Below are 17825 nucleotides of genomic sequence, written 5' to 3' on the forward strand. Positions count from 1 at the left end.
TTGGTTTTGGATTCGGTTCCGCGGCGGTGTTTTGGATTCGGACGCATTTTGGCAAAACCTCCCTGAAATTTTTTTGTCGGATTCGGGTGTGTTTTTAATTCGGGTGTATTTTTTACAAAAAAACCCTCAAAAACTGCTTAAATCATAGAATTTGGGGGTCATTTTGATCCTATAGTATTATTAACCTCAATAACCATAATTTCCACTCATTTCCAGTCTATTCTAAACACCTCACACCTCACAATATTATTTTTAGTCCTAAAATTTGCACCGAGGTCGCTGTATGACTAAGCAAAGCGACCCAAGTGGCCGACACAAACACCTGGCCCATGTAGGAGTGGCACTGCAGTGTCAAACAGGATGGCACTTCAAAAAATAGTCCCCAAACAGCACATGATGCAAAGAAAAAAAGAGGTGCACCAAGGTCGCTGGATGGCTAAGCTAAGCGACCCAAGTGGCCGACACAAACACCTGGCCCATCTAGGAGTGGCACTGCAGTGTCAGACAGGATGTCAGATTTAAAAAAATAGTCCCCAAACAGCAGATGATGCAAAGAAAAAAAGAGGTGCAATGAGGTAGCTGTGTGACTAAGCTAAGCGACCCAAGTGCCCGACACAAACACCAGGCCCATCTAGGAGTGGCACTGCAATGTCAGACAGGATGGCAGATTTTTAAAAAATAGTCCCCAAACAGCACATGATGCAAAGAAAAAAAAAGAGGTGCAATGAGGTAGCCGTGTGACTAAGCTAAGCGACCCAAGTGGCTGACACAAACACCTGGCCCATCTAGGAGTGGCACTGCAGTGTCAGACAGGATAGTAGATAAAGACCACCTTTCTGTCAAAGTGATAGGTGACACCCCCCCTTTCTCCTAGGCACGCCCCCTTTAATATAAAATGATAGTGTTTGATATCGCTTTTATATAAAATTTTATATAAAATTTTATATAAAATTTATAGAGTTCGATATTAAACCGTATTAAAAGATAATGACTTTGAAAAGAGTGTCACGTAACACCAGTCGCAGAATACGCCATAAAGCTGTATCACAAACCAGCTTGTGATGAAAAAATTTACTATTTTGACTAGTTTGTACACTTACATTACAGTGTTATAGTTCACATGTAATAGTTCACACATTCCAGCAATTTAAACTTGATGCTTGGAACACATGGTACAGGTTTAAAAAGCACAATGACTAATGACCGTGCCCATTTTCTTAGATGCACGGAAGCATCACACATGGCACTTATTTAAAAAGCATATTGTTTTTAATGACCATGCATGATTAATGATGACAGCACAATTTCAAAAACCTTAGATGTACTGGGTACTGTTATGCACACCAGTGCCAGCAGGAATGTACTGGTGTCTGAACGGTGAGGGATGCAAAACAAATGAACTCACAGACAGACTGGGGAATATGACATTACATACACAGAAGGTGATAGGGTAACAAAATAAACACAAAGTAAACAGAGAAGCCCAAAGGCTAAGAAACTGGGTGTCTCCCTAGTATTAGGAATGCTCAGATGGAAAGAAGCAATATGTAGTGATTTAATACGTAGAGAACCCGAAATGCTGTTGCTAAGGGCAACAGCAAAACCCTAAAGGGTTACCAACGGGTGTGGCAGTAAACTCCTTGGTCAGAGATGGAATAATAGACACAAGGAGAGTCTCCACAATCCTAGTCCTTACTTGCAGTGCACTGGTTCAGCTTACTGCCACTAAACTGACACTGAACACCTTGCACAGTGAGAAAGGATTTTGGCAGGCAAGTCTGAGAATACAGCCGCAAACTTGCTAGGTTCACAGAGTAGCAAAAGAACCCCAGCAGGTTAAACGACTGACTCCAGTCTTACTGCTAGGTCTGGATTGGCAGAGTGTAATACCAAATCCCAAGGCCTATTTGCAGTAAGCAACAAACAAATACAAAGTTTACACAGTACTAGCTAGCTTTCAGGAACTGACTAACCAACAAAGATTCAGCAGCATCTGCCTAACCTGAGAAGAGGGTTTATATAGCAGGTGCTGTCCACGCCCCACTCAGACCTCACAGACTGTGAGCACAAAAACCAGCACTGGATCCCCTGCCGTGCACAGAGCCTGTAACCACTGCACAGCAAAAGACCCGAACCGGAGTATCAGCTACGCTCAGGTTACTCCGCTAGCACTTGTCTCCCGGTTGCCATGATGTCGTGGCAGCACAGAGCAGGAGACCCTAACAGGTACCCGTGACCGCGCAATTTCAAAATCCTTACGTCCACGAACTACCACGCTTGTAACAAAAACACCTGTTTATTAATGTACACAACGTGTTAATCTCTGCAAAAGAACATTAGATCCACCTACAGGTCTATGTATTGACTCAAAATGACATCTTAATTTTAAACTATCGTGCTTTTAAATAAAAAAAAATATATATATATATATATATATATATATATATTAAACCGTATTAAAAGATAATGGCTTTGAAAAGAGTGTCACGTAACACAAGTCGCAGAATGTCACGCAACGCAGCGCGTCAAATCAAGCGGATGAAAGATGCATATTACACAGTGTTAAAACCAGGTAGTTTTAGCGGCATTGATAAATATTATGGGTCGGTTAAAAATAAATTTAAAAGATCTGACGTAAGAATGTGGTTACAAGAATAAGACGCATACACGTTGCACAAGCCAGCAAGAAAAAACTATAAAAGGAACATGATTTGTGTATCGGGTATAAACCAACAGTGGCAATGCGATTTGGTTTCGCTGATAGATTTGTTAAAATACAACGAGGGTGTTAAATACATATTAACAATCATCGATATATTCAGTAAGAGGGTGTGGGGTGAAAGTCTGACCGCTAAGAACGCAGCAACAGTCGCTAATACTTTTGAAAAAATATTCCAGCGGGGTGCTGTGCCGATGAAGCTACAAACCGATAATGGTAAAGAGTTTCTAAACAGAAACCTAAAAAAGGTGTTAGAAAAATACGGTATAAATCATTTCATGACCAATAACGATGTGAAAGCGGCTATTATAGAGCGCTTCAATAGGACTTTAAAAACACGCATGTGGCGCTATTTCACGGCAAAGAATACCTACAGATATATATAGACGGTTTACAAGACTTCATACGCAGCTATAATAACACATACCATAGAACGATTAAGTGCGCTCCAAACGATGTGAATGACTCTAACGCATTGAGTGTCTTCAAAACGACCTACGGTGATTACTTTAGATGTAAGAAAGCCCCCGTTTGTTTAGGAATCGGTGACCACGTCCGTATTTCTAAATATAAGGACATATTTCAGAAAGGTTACGAACAGAGCTTTTCTGAGGAGATATTTGTTGTACATAGTGTGAACACTAAAGGGTTTAAGCCGCTTTATAAGTTGGCAGATCTGTACGGTGAAGTTATAACAGGTAGTTTTTACCCCGAAGAGCTTCAAAGCATACCAAAAAACTATAACAGAGTGGAAAAGATTTTAAAAAATAAGACGATCAGAGGCCGAAAATACGCGTTAGTCAAGTGGCACGGGTACCCCGCAAAATTTAACAGTTGGGTCGCGGCATCGGTGATAAAAGACATATAAAGCTCATCAATATCTAAACAAGACGAGCGATGGATGACAAGTCGTTCTACATAACCTTACCCAGCAACGCCTCGGCGGTTACTTTCCCACAAAATAAGATTTCTAACTATACAACAAAGTTGGCTAAACCGATAGACTTAAATGGCGAATGGGAAGTAGCACTTACTGAGATACAATATCCGCACACGTGGAATACATTGGATTTACAAGATTGTAGACTGCAATTATCATGGGATGGAACGGCGGATCATCCGGTGGCGAGAGTCGCGAGTTTTTGCATTAAACCGGGATTTTCTGAAACAATCGAAGCGTTACTGAACGTAATCAACGCTGAAATTGTACAACTGAAACTGGATGTTGGATTAAGACTAACGTACGATCCGTTTGCACGCGTTGTAACATGCGACAGTAAGATCTGCCAACTTCTAAAGCGGCTTAAACCCTTTAGTGTTCACACTATGTACAACAAATATCTCCTCAGAAAAGCTCTGTTCGTAACCTTTCTGAAATATGTCCTTATATTTAGAAATACGGACGTGGTCACCGATTCCTAAACAAACGGGGGCTTTCTTACATCTAAAGTAATCACTGTAGGTCATTTTGAAGACACTCAATGCGTTAGAGTCATTCACATCGTTTGGAGCGCACTTAATCGTTCTATGGTGTTATTATAGCTGCGTATGAAGTCTTGTAAAACGTCTATATATCTGTAGGTATTCTTTGCCGTGAAATAGCGCCACATGCGTGTTTTTAAAGTCCTATTGAAGCGCTCTATAACAGCCGCTTTCACATCGTTATTGGTCGTGAAATGATTTATACCGTATTTTTCTAACACCTTTTTTAGGTTTCTGTTTAGAAACTCTTTACCGTTATCGGTTTGTAGCTTCATCGGCACAGCACCCCGCTGGAATATTTTTTCAAAAGCATTAGCGACTGTTGCTGCGCTCTTAGCGGTCAGACTTTCATCCCACACCCTCTTACTGAATATATCGATGATTGTTAATATGTATTTAACACCATCGTTGTATTTTGACAGATCTATCAGTGAAACCAAATCGCATTGCCACTGTTGGTTTATACCCGATACACAAATCATGTTCCTTTTATAGTTTTTTCTTGCTGGCTTGTGCAACGTGTATGCGTCTTGTTCTTGTAACCACATTCTTACGTCAGATCTTTTAAATTTATTTTTAACCGACCCATAATATTTATCAATGCTGCTAAAACTACCTGGTTTTAACACTGTGTAATATGCATTTTTCATCCGCTTGATTTGACGCGCTGCATTGCGTGTCATTCTGCGACTGGTGTTACGTGACACTCTTTTCAAAGCCATTATCTTTTAATACGGTTTAATATATATATATTTTTTTATTTTTATTTAAAAGCACGATAGTTTAAAATTAAGATGTCATTTTGAGTCAATACATAGACCTGTAGGTGGATCTAATGTTCTTTTGCAGAGATTAACACGTTGTGTACATTAATAAACAGGTGTTTTTGTTACAAGCGTGGTAGTTCGTGGATGTAAGGATTTTGAAATTGTGCGGTCACGGGTACCCCGTACATCTAAGGTTTTTGAAATTGTGCTGTCATCATTAATCATGCATGGTCATTAAAATCAATATGCTTTTTAAATAAGTGCCTTGTGTGATGCTTCCGTGCATCTAAGAAAATGGACACGGTCATTAGTCATTATGCTTTTTAAACCTGTACCATGTGTGCCATGCATGAAGTTTAAATTGCTGGAATGTGTGAACTATAACATGTGAACTATAACACTGTAATGTAAGTGTACAGACTAGTCAAAATAGTGAATTTTTTCATCACAAGCTGGTTTGTGATACAGCTTTATGGCGTATTCTGCGACTGGTGTTACGTGACACGCTTTTCAAAGTCATTATCTTTTAATACGGTTTAATATCGAACTCTATAAATTTTATATAAAATTTTATATAAAAGCGATATCAAACACTATCATTTAATATTAAAGGGTGCGTGCCTAGGAGAAAGGGGGTGTGTCACCTGTCACTTTGACAGAAAGGTGGTCTTTATCTACTCAGGATGGCCGATTTAAAAAATAGTCCCCAAACAGCACATGATGCAAAGAAAAAAAGAGGTGCAATGAGGTAGCTGTGTGGCTAAGCTAAGCGACCCAAGTGGCTGACACAAACACCTGGCCCATCTAGGAGTGGAACTGCAGTGTCAGACAGGATAGCCAATTTAAAAAATAGTCCCCAAACAGCACATGATGCAAAGAAAAAAAGAGGTGCAATGAGGTAGCTGTGTGACTAAGCTAAGCGACCCAAGTGGCCGACACAAACACCTGGCCCATCTAGGAGTGGCACTGCAGTGTCAGACAGGATGGCACTTCAAAAAATAGTCCCCAAACAGCACATGATGCAAAGAAAAAAAGAGGTGCACCAAGGTCGCTGGATGGCTAAGCTAAGCGACCCAAGTGGCCGACACAAACACCTGGCCCATCTAGGAGTGGCACTGCAGTGTCAGACAGGATGGCAGATTTAAAAAATAGTCCTCAAAAAGCACATAATGCAAAGAAAAAAAGAGGTGCAATGAGGTAGCTGTGTGACTAAGCTAAGCAACCCAAGTGTCCGACACAAACACCTGGCCCATCTAGGAGTGGCACTGCAGTGTCAGACAGGATGGCAGATTTAAAAAAAATAGTCCCCAAACAGCACATGATGCAAAGAAAAAAAGAGGTGCAATGAGGTAGCTGTGTGGCTAAGCTAAGCGACCCAAGTGGCTGACACAAACACCTGGCCCATCTAGGAGTGGCACTGCAGTTTTCTAGCGAGAGGATGAGTGCTTCCATCCTCATGTGAATCTGAACCACTAGCCATGAACATAGACCAGGGCCTCAGCCGTTCCTTGCCACTCCGTGTCGTAAATGGCATATTGGCAAGTTTACGCTTCTCATCAGACGCTTTTTATTTTGATTTTTGGATCATTTTACTGAACTTTTGTAGAATACTTGACAACACAGAGGTAGGTAGAGCAGTGGCCTACTGTACCGTACTGCTATATATTATATACTGGTGGTCAGCAAAATTCTGCACTGTCCTCCTACTATATATACTGTGCACAACTAAAATGCACCACAGGTATGGATGGATAGTATACTTGATGACACAGAGGTAGGTAGAGCAGTGGCCTACTGTACCATACTGCTATATATTATATACTGGTGGTCAGCAAAATTCTGCACTGTCCTCCTATTATATATACTGCGCACAACTAAAATGCACCACCGTTTATGGATGGATAGTATAGTTGATGACACAGAGGTAGGTAGAGCAGTGGACTACTGTACCGTACTGCTATATAATAATGGTGGTCAGCAAAATTCTGCACTGTCCTCCTACTATATACTACAATGCAGCACAGATATGGAGCATTTTTCAGGCAGAGAACGTAGATATTTTCAGCACACTGAGCACAGATATTTGCAAGTACAATGAGCAGAGATATTTGCAGCACACTGAGCACAGATATTTGCAAGCACACTGAGCACAGATATTTGCAGCACACTGAACACAGGAACTGAGAGAACGCTGCACGTCCTCTCCCTATAATTTCCAATACACGAGTGAAAATGGCGGCGACGCGCGGCTCCTTATATAGAATACGAATCTCGCGAGAATCCGACAGCGGGATGATGACGTTTGTGCGTGCTCGGGTTAACCGAGCAAGGCGGGAGGATCCGAGTCTGCCTCGGAACCGTGTAAAATGGGTGAAGTTCGGGGGGGGGGTTCGGATTCCAATGAACCAAACCCGCTCATCACTAGTTCTAAATTAGGTGCCTTGTCATGCAAAGCACTGTATCTGGTGTTTCATGATTACAAAGCGGAACTTCAGAATAATTTTGCTCTTCTACCAGAGGTAGTATCCTGTTTTCATATAAATTAATCATTCGTAGTTCCTGTTTTTCAGAAGGTTAAGGAGCTCCAGCTACTCTGAATGTGGTTCAGGCGCTTTTCATTTATGTAGCCCGAACATCAACAGTACATAAAACAAATACATTGTTTGGTCTCTATAATGCAGTCAACGTAGGTTGGACAGCTTCCAGACAGAGGTTGGCAACATGAATTAAGTTGACCATTCGTCAGGCTTACTTTCATACTTGATTACAACCGCCTGCATTTATGTCAGCACATTCTACGCATTCTGTGGGAACGTCATGGGTAGCAGGTCGTGGGGCTTCCACAACACAACTTTGCCGTGCGGCTACAATGGACATCAGTGCACAAGTTGTGCGCTTTTACAAGTTTCATACTTTTGCGGCATCAGCATCTAGCTTTGGCTGTCTACTTTTACAAGTGCCAAACAGCTATCCCACCCAAGGGGGAGACTTTGGTACGTCCCAAGAGTACTCCAGTGACCCCTTGTGGATGAAAAAGAAAATAGGATTTTGGTACTTACCAGATAAATCCTTTTCTTTTAATCCATAGGGGGCACTGGATGCCCGCCCAGAGCAGTTTCACCTGTGTTATGGTAGGTTCAGTTTATACTTATATTACTCATTATCACCTGCTTCAATGAAGGTTAAGGTGATTGTTAACTGTTGTCGATTCAACTTTCTAGTGTTCCGTTATATTATGTTAGATGTAATTCTCCATTGTTCATCCTCTCGTTCACTCCTATTCCACTCAGCAAAAAAACACCGAGTCATGTGGGGAGTATGGAGGGGGAAGGAGGGTTACACATTTGAATATTTAAATGTGCCTTTCCCTGCTATCGCACCGTCCATATCCCAAGAGTACTCCAGTGCCCCCTATGGATTCAAAGAAAAGGATTTATCTGTAAGTACCAAAATCCTATTTTCTGATGATGTACTGTAGATCAAATTTTTGAAAGTTTAAATCTTTACTTACTATCTAGTAGATAAGAGTGATCCCATAATGTGTTTTATTGTTATTCTAAATAGACTGATGTTATTACTCTATTGTGAGTCATTACCTTTAAAAGCATTTGAAGAAGCCTATTAAACAAGGTTTCGTGGGATTGCTGCTGTACAGTCTCCGCAGCAAGGAAGGTTATTCTGCAATGCTAAGACTGTCATTTATTTAGGATGATCCTAAAGAAAGAAATTGAGAGCCTATAATAAATATAAAACATTTTGCATGATTGTGTGTTTATTTTCTTTTTTCGTTTATTGCACAATCGGAGGAACATCTATATCTACCTGATTTATTCTACTGAGGGACAGAGGCATGCCTCCCATTTCTCCATGCTGCATCTCAACAGCAATGCCATAACTAGACATTTTAGCGCTGTGTGCAAGAAACAGCATCGGCGCACCCCCCAGATGCAAAAGAGTCAGTGTGTGCCAAAAAATAAGATTTTAAACCTACCGGTAAATCTATTTCTCCTAGTCCGTAGAGGATGCTGGGGACTCCGTAAGGACCATGGGGTATAGACGGGCTCCGCAGGAGATAGGGCACCTAAAAAGAATTTTGACTATGGGTGTGCACTGGCTCCTCCCTCTATGCCCCTCCTCCAGACCTCAGTTAGAGAACTGTGCCCAGAGGAGATGGACAATACAAGTCTGGATTTAGCAATCCAAGGGCAAGATTCATACCAGCCCACACCAATCATACCATGTAACCTGGAACATACATAACCAGTTAACAGTATGAACAAACAACAGTAATGGTCCAAGACCGATGTCAACTGTAACATAACCCTTATGTAAGCAACAACTATATACAAGTCTTGCAGAGTTTCCGCACTGGGACGGGCGCCCAGCATCCTCTATGGACTAGGAGAAATAGATTTACCGGTAGGTTTAAAATCTTATTTTCTCTTACGTCCTAGAGGATGCTGAGGACTCCGTAAGGACCATGGGGTTTATACCAAAGCATCCAATCGGGCGGGAGAGTGCGTATGACTCTGCAGCACCGACTGAGCAAACGCTAGGTCCTCATCAGCCAGGGTATCAAACTTGTAGAATTTAGCAAAAGTGTTTGATTCTGACCAAGTCGCCGCTCTGCAAAATTGTAATGCCGAGACGCCTCGGGCAGCCGCCCAAGAAGAGCCCATCTTCCTAGTGGAATGGGCCTTAACCGAATTTGGTACCGGCAATCCAGCCATAGAATGAGCCTGCTGAATTTTATTACAGATCCAGCGAGCAATAGTCTGCTTCGAAGCAGGAGCGCCAATCTTATTGGCCGCATACAGGACAAACAGATCCTCTGTTTTCCTAATTGTAGCCATCCTGGCTACATAAATTTTTAAGGCCCTGACTACGACCAGGGATCTGGAATCCTCCAGGTCACTTGTAGCCACAGGCACCACAATAGGTTGATTCATATGGAATGACGAAACCACTTTAGGCAAAAATTGCGGACGTGTCCTCAATTCAGCTCGATCCACATGAAAAATCAAGTAGGGGCTCTTGTGTGACAAAGCCGCCAATTCTGACACTCGCCTTGCTGATGCTAAGGCTAACGACATGACCACCTTCCAGGTAAGAAATTTCAACTCAACCTTGTTAAGCGGTTCAAACCAGTGTGATTTTAGGAACTGCAACACCACGTTCAGGTCCCATGGTGCCACCGGAGGCACAAAAAGGGGCTGGATGTGCAGCACTCCCTTTACAAACGTCTGGACTTCTCGAAGAGAAGCCAATTCCTTCTGAAAGAAAATCGAGAGGGCCGAAATCTGTACCTTAACAGAGCCTAATTTCAGGCCCATATCCACTCCTGTCTGTAGGAAGTGGAGAAGACAACCCAGATGAAAATCTTCCGTAGGTGCATTCTTGGTTTCACACCAAGACACATACTTTCACCAGATACGGTGATAATGTTTTTACCGTCACCTCCTTCCTAGCCTTTATTAAAGTAGGGATGACCTCTTCCGGAATCCCCTTTTTCGCTAGGATTCGGCGTTCAACCGCCATGCCGTCAAACGTAAACTGCCGTAAGTCTTGAAATACACAGGGCCCCTGTTGCAACAGGTCTTCCCTCAGAGGAAGAGGCCAGGGATCTCCTGTGAGCATCTCCTGTAGATCCAAGTACCAGGCCCTTCGAGGCCAGTCTGGGACAACGAGTATCGTCTGTACTCTTCTTCGTCTTATGATCCTCAACACTTTTGTGATGAGAGGAAGAGGAGGAAACACGTAGACCGATTTGAACACCCACGGTGCTACCAGAGCGTCTACTGCTACTGCCTGAGGGTCCCGAGACCTGGCGCAATACCTCCGAAGTTTTTTGTTGAGGCGTGACGCCATCATGTCTATTTGAGGAGTTCCCCAAAGACGTGTTACGTCTGCAAAGACTTCTTGATGAAGTCCCCACTCTCCTGGATGGAGATCGTGTCTGCTGAGGAAGTCTGCTTCCCAGTTGTCCACTCCCGGAATGAAGACAGCCGACAGAGCGCTTACATGATTTTCCGCCTAGCGAAGGATCCTTGTGGCTTCCGCCATCGCGACTCTGCTTCTTGTCCCGCCTTGGCGGTTCACATGAGCCACTGCTGTGGCATTGTCTGATTGAATCAGAACCGGTAGGTTTCGAAGAAGACTCTCCGCTTGTCGAAGGCCGTTGTAAATGGCCCTGAGTTCCAACACATTGATGTGTAGACAGGACTCCTGGTCTGACCAAAGTCCCTGAAAGTTTTTTCCAAGTGTGACCGCTCCCCATCCTTGGAGGCTTGCGTCCGTGGTAACCAGGATCCAGTCCTGAATCCCGAACCGGCGACCCTCCTGCAGGTGAGCACTTTGCAACCACCACAGGAGAGACACTCTGGCCCCTGGGGACAGAGTTATTTTCCGATGTAAGTGCAGATGGGTCCCGGACCACTTGTCCAGAAGGTCCCATTGAAAAGTCCTTGCATGGAACCTTCCGAAGGGAATGGCCTCGTAGGCCGCCACCATTTTTCCCAGAACTCGAGTGCATTGGTGAACTGACACCCTTTTCGGTTTTAGCAGGTCTCTGACCATGTTCTGGATGTCCTGGGCTTTCTCTATTGGGAGGAAGACCTTCATTTGTTCCGTATCCAGTATCATACCTAGGAACGGTAGTCGAGTTGTCGGAATCAACTGTGACTTCGGTAGATTTAGAATCCAACCATGTTGCTGGAGCACTCTCAGAGAGAGTGCCACACTGCTCAGCAATTTCTCCCTTGAACTCGCTTTTATTAGGAGATCGTCCAAGTATGGGATAATTGTGACTCCATGCTTGCGCAGGGCCACCATAATTTCCGCCATTATCTTGGTGAAAATCCTCGGGGCCGTAGAAAGTCCAAACGGAAACATCTGAAATTGGTAATGACAATCCTGTACAGCGAATCTCAGGTATTCCTGATGGGGGGCATATATGGGGACATGAAGGTACGCATCCTTTATGTCCAGAGACACCATAAACTCCCCCTCCTCCATGTTGGCTATTATCGCTCTGAATGATTCCATTTTGAATTTGAATCTTTCTATGTACAGGTTTAGGGATTTCAGATTCAAAATAGGTCTGACCGAACCGTCTGGTTTCGGGACCACAAATAGGGTTGAGTAGTAACCTCTTCCCTGCTGGTGCAGGGGAACCTTGATTATCACTTGCTGTATACACAGCGTTTGAATTGCAGCTAACACTACATCCCTTTCCGATGTGGAAGCTGGTAGGGCCGATTTGAAAAATCGGTGCGTGGGCACCTCATCGAATTCCAGTTTGTAACCCTTGGAAACTATTTCCAACACCCAGGGATTCAGGTCTGATCTGAACCAGGCCTGACTGAAAAGCGTCATGCTGTGGGTTTTGGAGCAGCCGGGGACGACGTTTGTTCCTGTGTACCTGCCGAAGCAGGTGCTCTTTTGCCTCTGCTCTTACCTCTGATGAGGAAAGAGGATCCCCGACCTCTTTTGGACTTGTGCGACCAAAAGGACTGCATCTGATAGGGTGTTACTTTCTTTTGCTGTTGGAGAATATATGGTAAAAAATTTGATTTTCCTGCTGTAGCTGTGGAAACCAGGTCCGTCAGCCCATCCCCTAACAATACATAACCCTTATAGGGTAGTACTTCCATATGTTTTTTGGAATCCGCATCACCCATCCATTGGCGAGTCCATAAGGATCGTCTCGCTGAGATAGACATGGCATTGGCCCTAGAAGCCAGCAATCCAATGTCCCTTTGAGCATCCCTCATAAATAAGACTGCGTCTTTTATATGGGCTAGAGTTAAGAATATAGTATCCTTATCCATATTATCAAATTGATCTGTCAGCTCATCTGTCCAAGCTGCAATTGCGCTACACACCTATGCCGACGCAATTGTCGGTCTTAGCACAGCCCCCGTATGAGAATAAATACACTTTAAGGTAGTTTCTTGCCTGCGATCTGCAGGGTCCTTAAGGGCCGATGTGTCTGGAGACGGTAGCGCCACTTTCTTGGACAAGCACGTCAGGGCCTTGTCCACAGTGGGGGATGATTCCCAAATCTCCCTGTCCTGCTTAGGGAAGGGGTATGCCATATAAATTCTTTTGGGGATCTGCGTTCTCTTTTCCGGAGTCTCCCAAGCTTTTCCAAAGAAATTATTTAATTCATGAGATGTGGAAAAATTTATAATCTGTTTCTTTTCCTTAAACATGTGTACCCTTGTGTCGGGGACCGAGGGTTCATCCTCAATATGCAACACATCCCTTATTGCCACAATCATACACTGAATGGTTTTAGTCACCCTAGGGTGCAATTTTACTTCGTCATAGTCGACACTGGAATCAGAATCCGTGTCGGTAGTAGTGTCTTGTGTTAAGGGACGCTTTTGAGACCCCTACGGGCCCTGTGAGTCGGTCCAATCCGAGGATTGACACCCTGATGTCCCCCCTAATTCAGCCTTATCAAGCCTTTTATGTAAAGATGCCACACTTGCATTCAACATACGCCACATGTCCATCCAATCCGGAGTCGGCACAACTGACGGGGACACACCACTCATTTGCTCCACTGCCTCCTTGGAGAAGCCTTCCGCCTCAGACATGTCGACACACACTTACCGACACCCCACACACACAGGGATTAACCTATAAGGGGACAAAACCCCAACCAGGCCCTTAGGAGAGACAGAGAGAGAGTATGCCAGCACACACCAGCGCTTAAAAACACTGGAATATATCTACCAGATAGCGCTTTTTAGATATATAGCCATAATTCCCACTCACTGCGTTCCAAAGTGCCCCCCCCTCCTCTTTTTTCCAGCCTGTGAAGGTTCAGCAGGGGAGAGATCAGGGAGCCAGCTTTTTCTCATGCAGTTTCTGTGGAGAAAATGGCGCTGGTTAGTGCTGAGGATAAAGCCCCGCTCACCCGACGGCGGGCTTCAGTCCCAGTAAACGTATATAAAAAATGGCGGGGGATTTGTGGATTTACTGTACCACAGCCTAATTCTGCTTATATTGCCACAAAATGAGGAATATTGCTGCCCAGGGCGCCCCCCTTCCCTGCGCCCAGCACCCTTCAGTGCCTGCTTGTGTGTGAGTACTGGGAGCAATGGCGCGCAGCTTACCGCTGCGCGCTAACCTCATGAAGATCTGATGTCTTCTGCCGCCTGATGTCTTCTTGTCTTCTCATACTCACCTGGCTTCTATCTTCAGCATCTGTGAGGAGGACGGCGGCGCGGCTCTGGGACGAACCCCAGGTGAGACCTGGGTTCCGACTCCCTCTGAAGCTAATGGTGTCCAGTAGCCTTAGAAACAGTGCCCAACTTGACAAGCCAGCTCTGTTTCCCTCTCCTCAGTCCCACGATGCAGGGAGCCTGTTGCCAACAGGACTCCCTGAAAATAAAAAACCTAACAAAATTCTTTAAAACAGAAAACTCTGGAGATCTCTCTGCATTGTACCCTTTCTCCTCTGGGCACAAGATCTAACTGAGGTCTGGAGGAGGGGCATAGAGGGAGGAGCCAGTGCACACCCATAGTCAAAGTTATTTTTAGGTGCCCTATCTCCTGCGGAGCCCGTCTATACCCCATGGTCCTTACGGAGTCCCCAGCATCCTCCAGGACGTAAGAGAAATACAGGGGTGTGGCTTATGGGGAAGGGGCGTGGCCACAAAATAATACCAATTCATATTATGTTGTACAGTAGTCTCCATTATTCAAATTGCGTAGCAAAGTAGCGCCACTTACACACATTACATCAGGTACAGCTCCTATCACACATTACGCCAAGTAGAGTCCCCTTTTACACATTATGCCAGGTAGAGTCCCCTTTTACACATTACGCCAGGTTGAGTCCCCTTTTACACAGTACAGAAGGTAGAGTTCCCTTTTACACATTATGGCAGGCAGAGACCCCTTTTACACATTACGGCAGGTATAATTACCTTTTACACAGTATGGCAGACAGAGATCCCTTTTACACATTACGGCAGGTAGAGCTCTCTTTTACACATTATGGTAGGTAGAGCTCCCTTTTACAAATTACAGCAGGTAGAGCTCCCTTTTACACAGTACGGCAGGTAGAGCTCCCTTTTACACAGTACGGCAAGTAGAGATCCCTTTTACACAGTACGGCAGCAGAGTCCCCATTTTTACGAATTACGGCAGGCAGAGTCCCCTTTTTACACATTACAGCAGCTTAGTCATTACGGCAGGCAGAGTCCTCCTTTGAGAGAGAGAATTAGCTGTACTTACCTCTGACCAGCTGGCAGACCTCTCCTGTCTTCCTTCCCGCCCTACGCTGTGCTCTTCACAGTAGGGATGGCCATCGACCATTGATAGTTGCCAAAATTGATGGCTAACTCCAGATGTTTGATGGTTTTGCTATCTATGACAGAGAGCCAATGGTTCCCTGCCATTGAGTATAAACAAATATTTTTATTTCTTTACTGGCACAGAGCTTAGCCCCGCCTCCAGCTCCCACTAAGCCCCGCCTGTGATTTTTTCTTGGCCTGCGGAAAACCATTGATGGTTCACTATAGATGGTTAAAGTGCCATGGATGGTGCCATTCATGGCAACCATCGATGTGCAGCCCACCAATGGCTATTGCTACTTCGTGTTAGGCGCCGAGGGTCCGCTCGTCAGTGCGGCCGGCGCCTAGCAACGGGGACGCCACTGTCGGATCGTGTTCCCCGTTGCTGGGTCTAAGTTTATATCATCACTGGTTTCCTGGCTGTGTAGCATGCAGCTGCACGGCATGTTGTAATTATCACTCATCTGTTTCCCTGGCCATGCAGCTTGTCAGCTGCATGGCATTTAATCCAATCAGCCTCCAAACAGCTGATTGGAAGACTCTCTGTTAAAAGCACTCCCAGGACTCCTCACAGACGCCGGTGATAGCTTCCTGTTTGCCTGATTCTGCTGCAGAGAGAGTTCCCAGTCCCGGTCTGTTCGTTTGTTCCTGTTCTCAGTGATCCAGTACTCGGAAGTTACCATCTGTTCCTGGAGTCTGACCGAGCACCTTTAACATCTGGTGGTGTTCGTGAGTCGCGGCGCAGCCGTGTGTTGCGGCTTGTCCGCTACTATTTATTATTGTGTTTATTTTGAGTTCTGGAGCTTTGCGGAGGATTCCGCTTCCACAAGATCCACTCTGGTGTCCAGCGGTGCCGGATAGGAGTGTCGGATCCGTGGATCCTTGGTTGTCCTTTTCCCTGGCGGCTAGTCCGCACATACCTTTTGATTTAGTTAAGTTAGCTTGTAACCCCTGGCTTGGTTGCTTAGTCAGAGGGCCCCTTGTTATCTCCCTGTCTCGGACTTCCCCTTGTCTCCCATTAAGACCTGCGGGGGCATCGGGGTTGGGCAGACATAATCCGCCCTTCGAACGCGGCTGCCATGGGCTCAAGCAACCATAGTCTCGCAGGGGATTTCTGATAACACGGGCGAGACAACGGAGTTAGGGCGCCAGGGGTTACTAGGCTCTCCAGCTCCCACAACCTGTATTTCATTCCTGTACTCAGATCTCTGCCATAAGATCTTCTCCAGTCTGGAGTACAGGAATCGTAACATTATCACCGGCCAGACAAAAGAAAAAATTTCAACAGGAGTTAATTTTTTCACTTATCCAGTAGGGAGAATTTTGTCGGCCTCATGAATCCCACCGGTGTTGGGCCAAATCCTGGCCAGTTTTTGGTTAGTCAGATTCAGGAACTTACCCAGATGGTTCAGGATCTGTCCCTCCGGGTGAGCTCACAGGAAGATCTGTTACGGACTTCCCCGAGGGTCATCCCTGAACCAAAAATGCATCTGCCTGACCGTTTTTCTGGGGATAGAAAACAGTTTTTTAATTTTAAAGAGTCTTGTAAACTGTATTTTCGTTTAAGACCAGTTTCCTCAGGTACGGAGGCTCAGCGGGTTGGAATTATAATTTCTCTGCTTCAGGGGGATCCTCAGACCTGGGCTTTTGGTTTAAAGACAGACGATCCGGCCTTATCGTCTGTAGACGCTTTTTTGAAATCTTTAGGGCTATTGTATGATGACCCTGATAGAGAGGCATCCGCAGAAAGTCAGTTGCGTGCTCTAAGACAGGGTAGGAATCCTGCAGAGAATTATTGTACGGAGTTTCGCCGTTGGTCGAACGACTGTGGCTGGAATGATCCTGCCCTGCGCAGTCAGTTTCGCCTCGGCTTATCTGAATCTATAAAAGACAGCCTCCTTCAGTATCCCGCTCCTGAGAACCTTGATAAACTCATGGAGCTCTCTATTAAAATAGATCGTCGGCTCAGAGAGCGGAGGACTGAGAAAGGGGCATCTGTAGTTTCTTTTCCCTGTGTTTCTTCCGTTCCGATAGACATGGAGGAGCCTATGCAGATTGGTCTCTCCAAATTGTCTCCGGAAGAAAGAACCAGGAGGCAAAATTCTGGTCTGTGTTTGTACTGCGGAGGTAAGGGACATTTTGCCCGTAGTTGCCCAAACAAGTCGGGAAACTTCCTGACCAAGTGAATAGTGAGGGGGTTTACTTTGGTCTACAGCTCATCTCCTCAAATAATTCACTATTGGTTCCTGCTAAAGTTTCTTATGACAGCCTCTGTTCCTCGGTCTCTGCTTTTGTGGACAGTGGAGCTGCAGGAAACTTTATGGACTTAACATGGGCCAAGGCCTTAGGTATTCCTCAGTTAACCTTAAGTAGGTGTATCACCATGCATGGTTTAGATGGGAGTCCCTTATCCAATGGGGTTATTTCTCTATGTACACCTCCTGTTTTGCTCTCGGTGGGAGCTCTACATTCTGAAAAGATTGAGTTTTTTCTTACCCATTGTCCAGCAGTTCCTGTGGTTCTGGGTCACCCTTGGCTGGCCTTTCA

Source organism: Pseudophryne corroboree, chromosome 3 (genome assembly GCF_028390025.1).
Source record: "Pseudophryne corroboree isolate aPseCor3 chromosome 3, aPseCor3.hap2, whole genome shotgun sequence".
In the NCBI taxonomy this organism is placed as follows: domain Eukaryota; kingdom Metazoa; phylum Chordata; class Amphibia; order Anura; family Myobatrachidae; genus Pseudophryne; species Pseudophryne corroboree.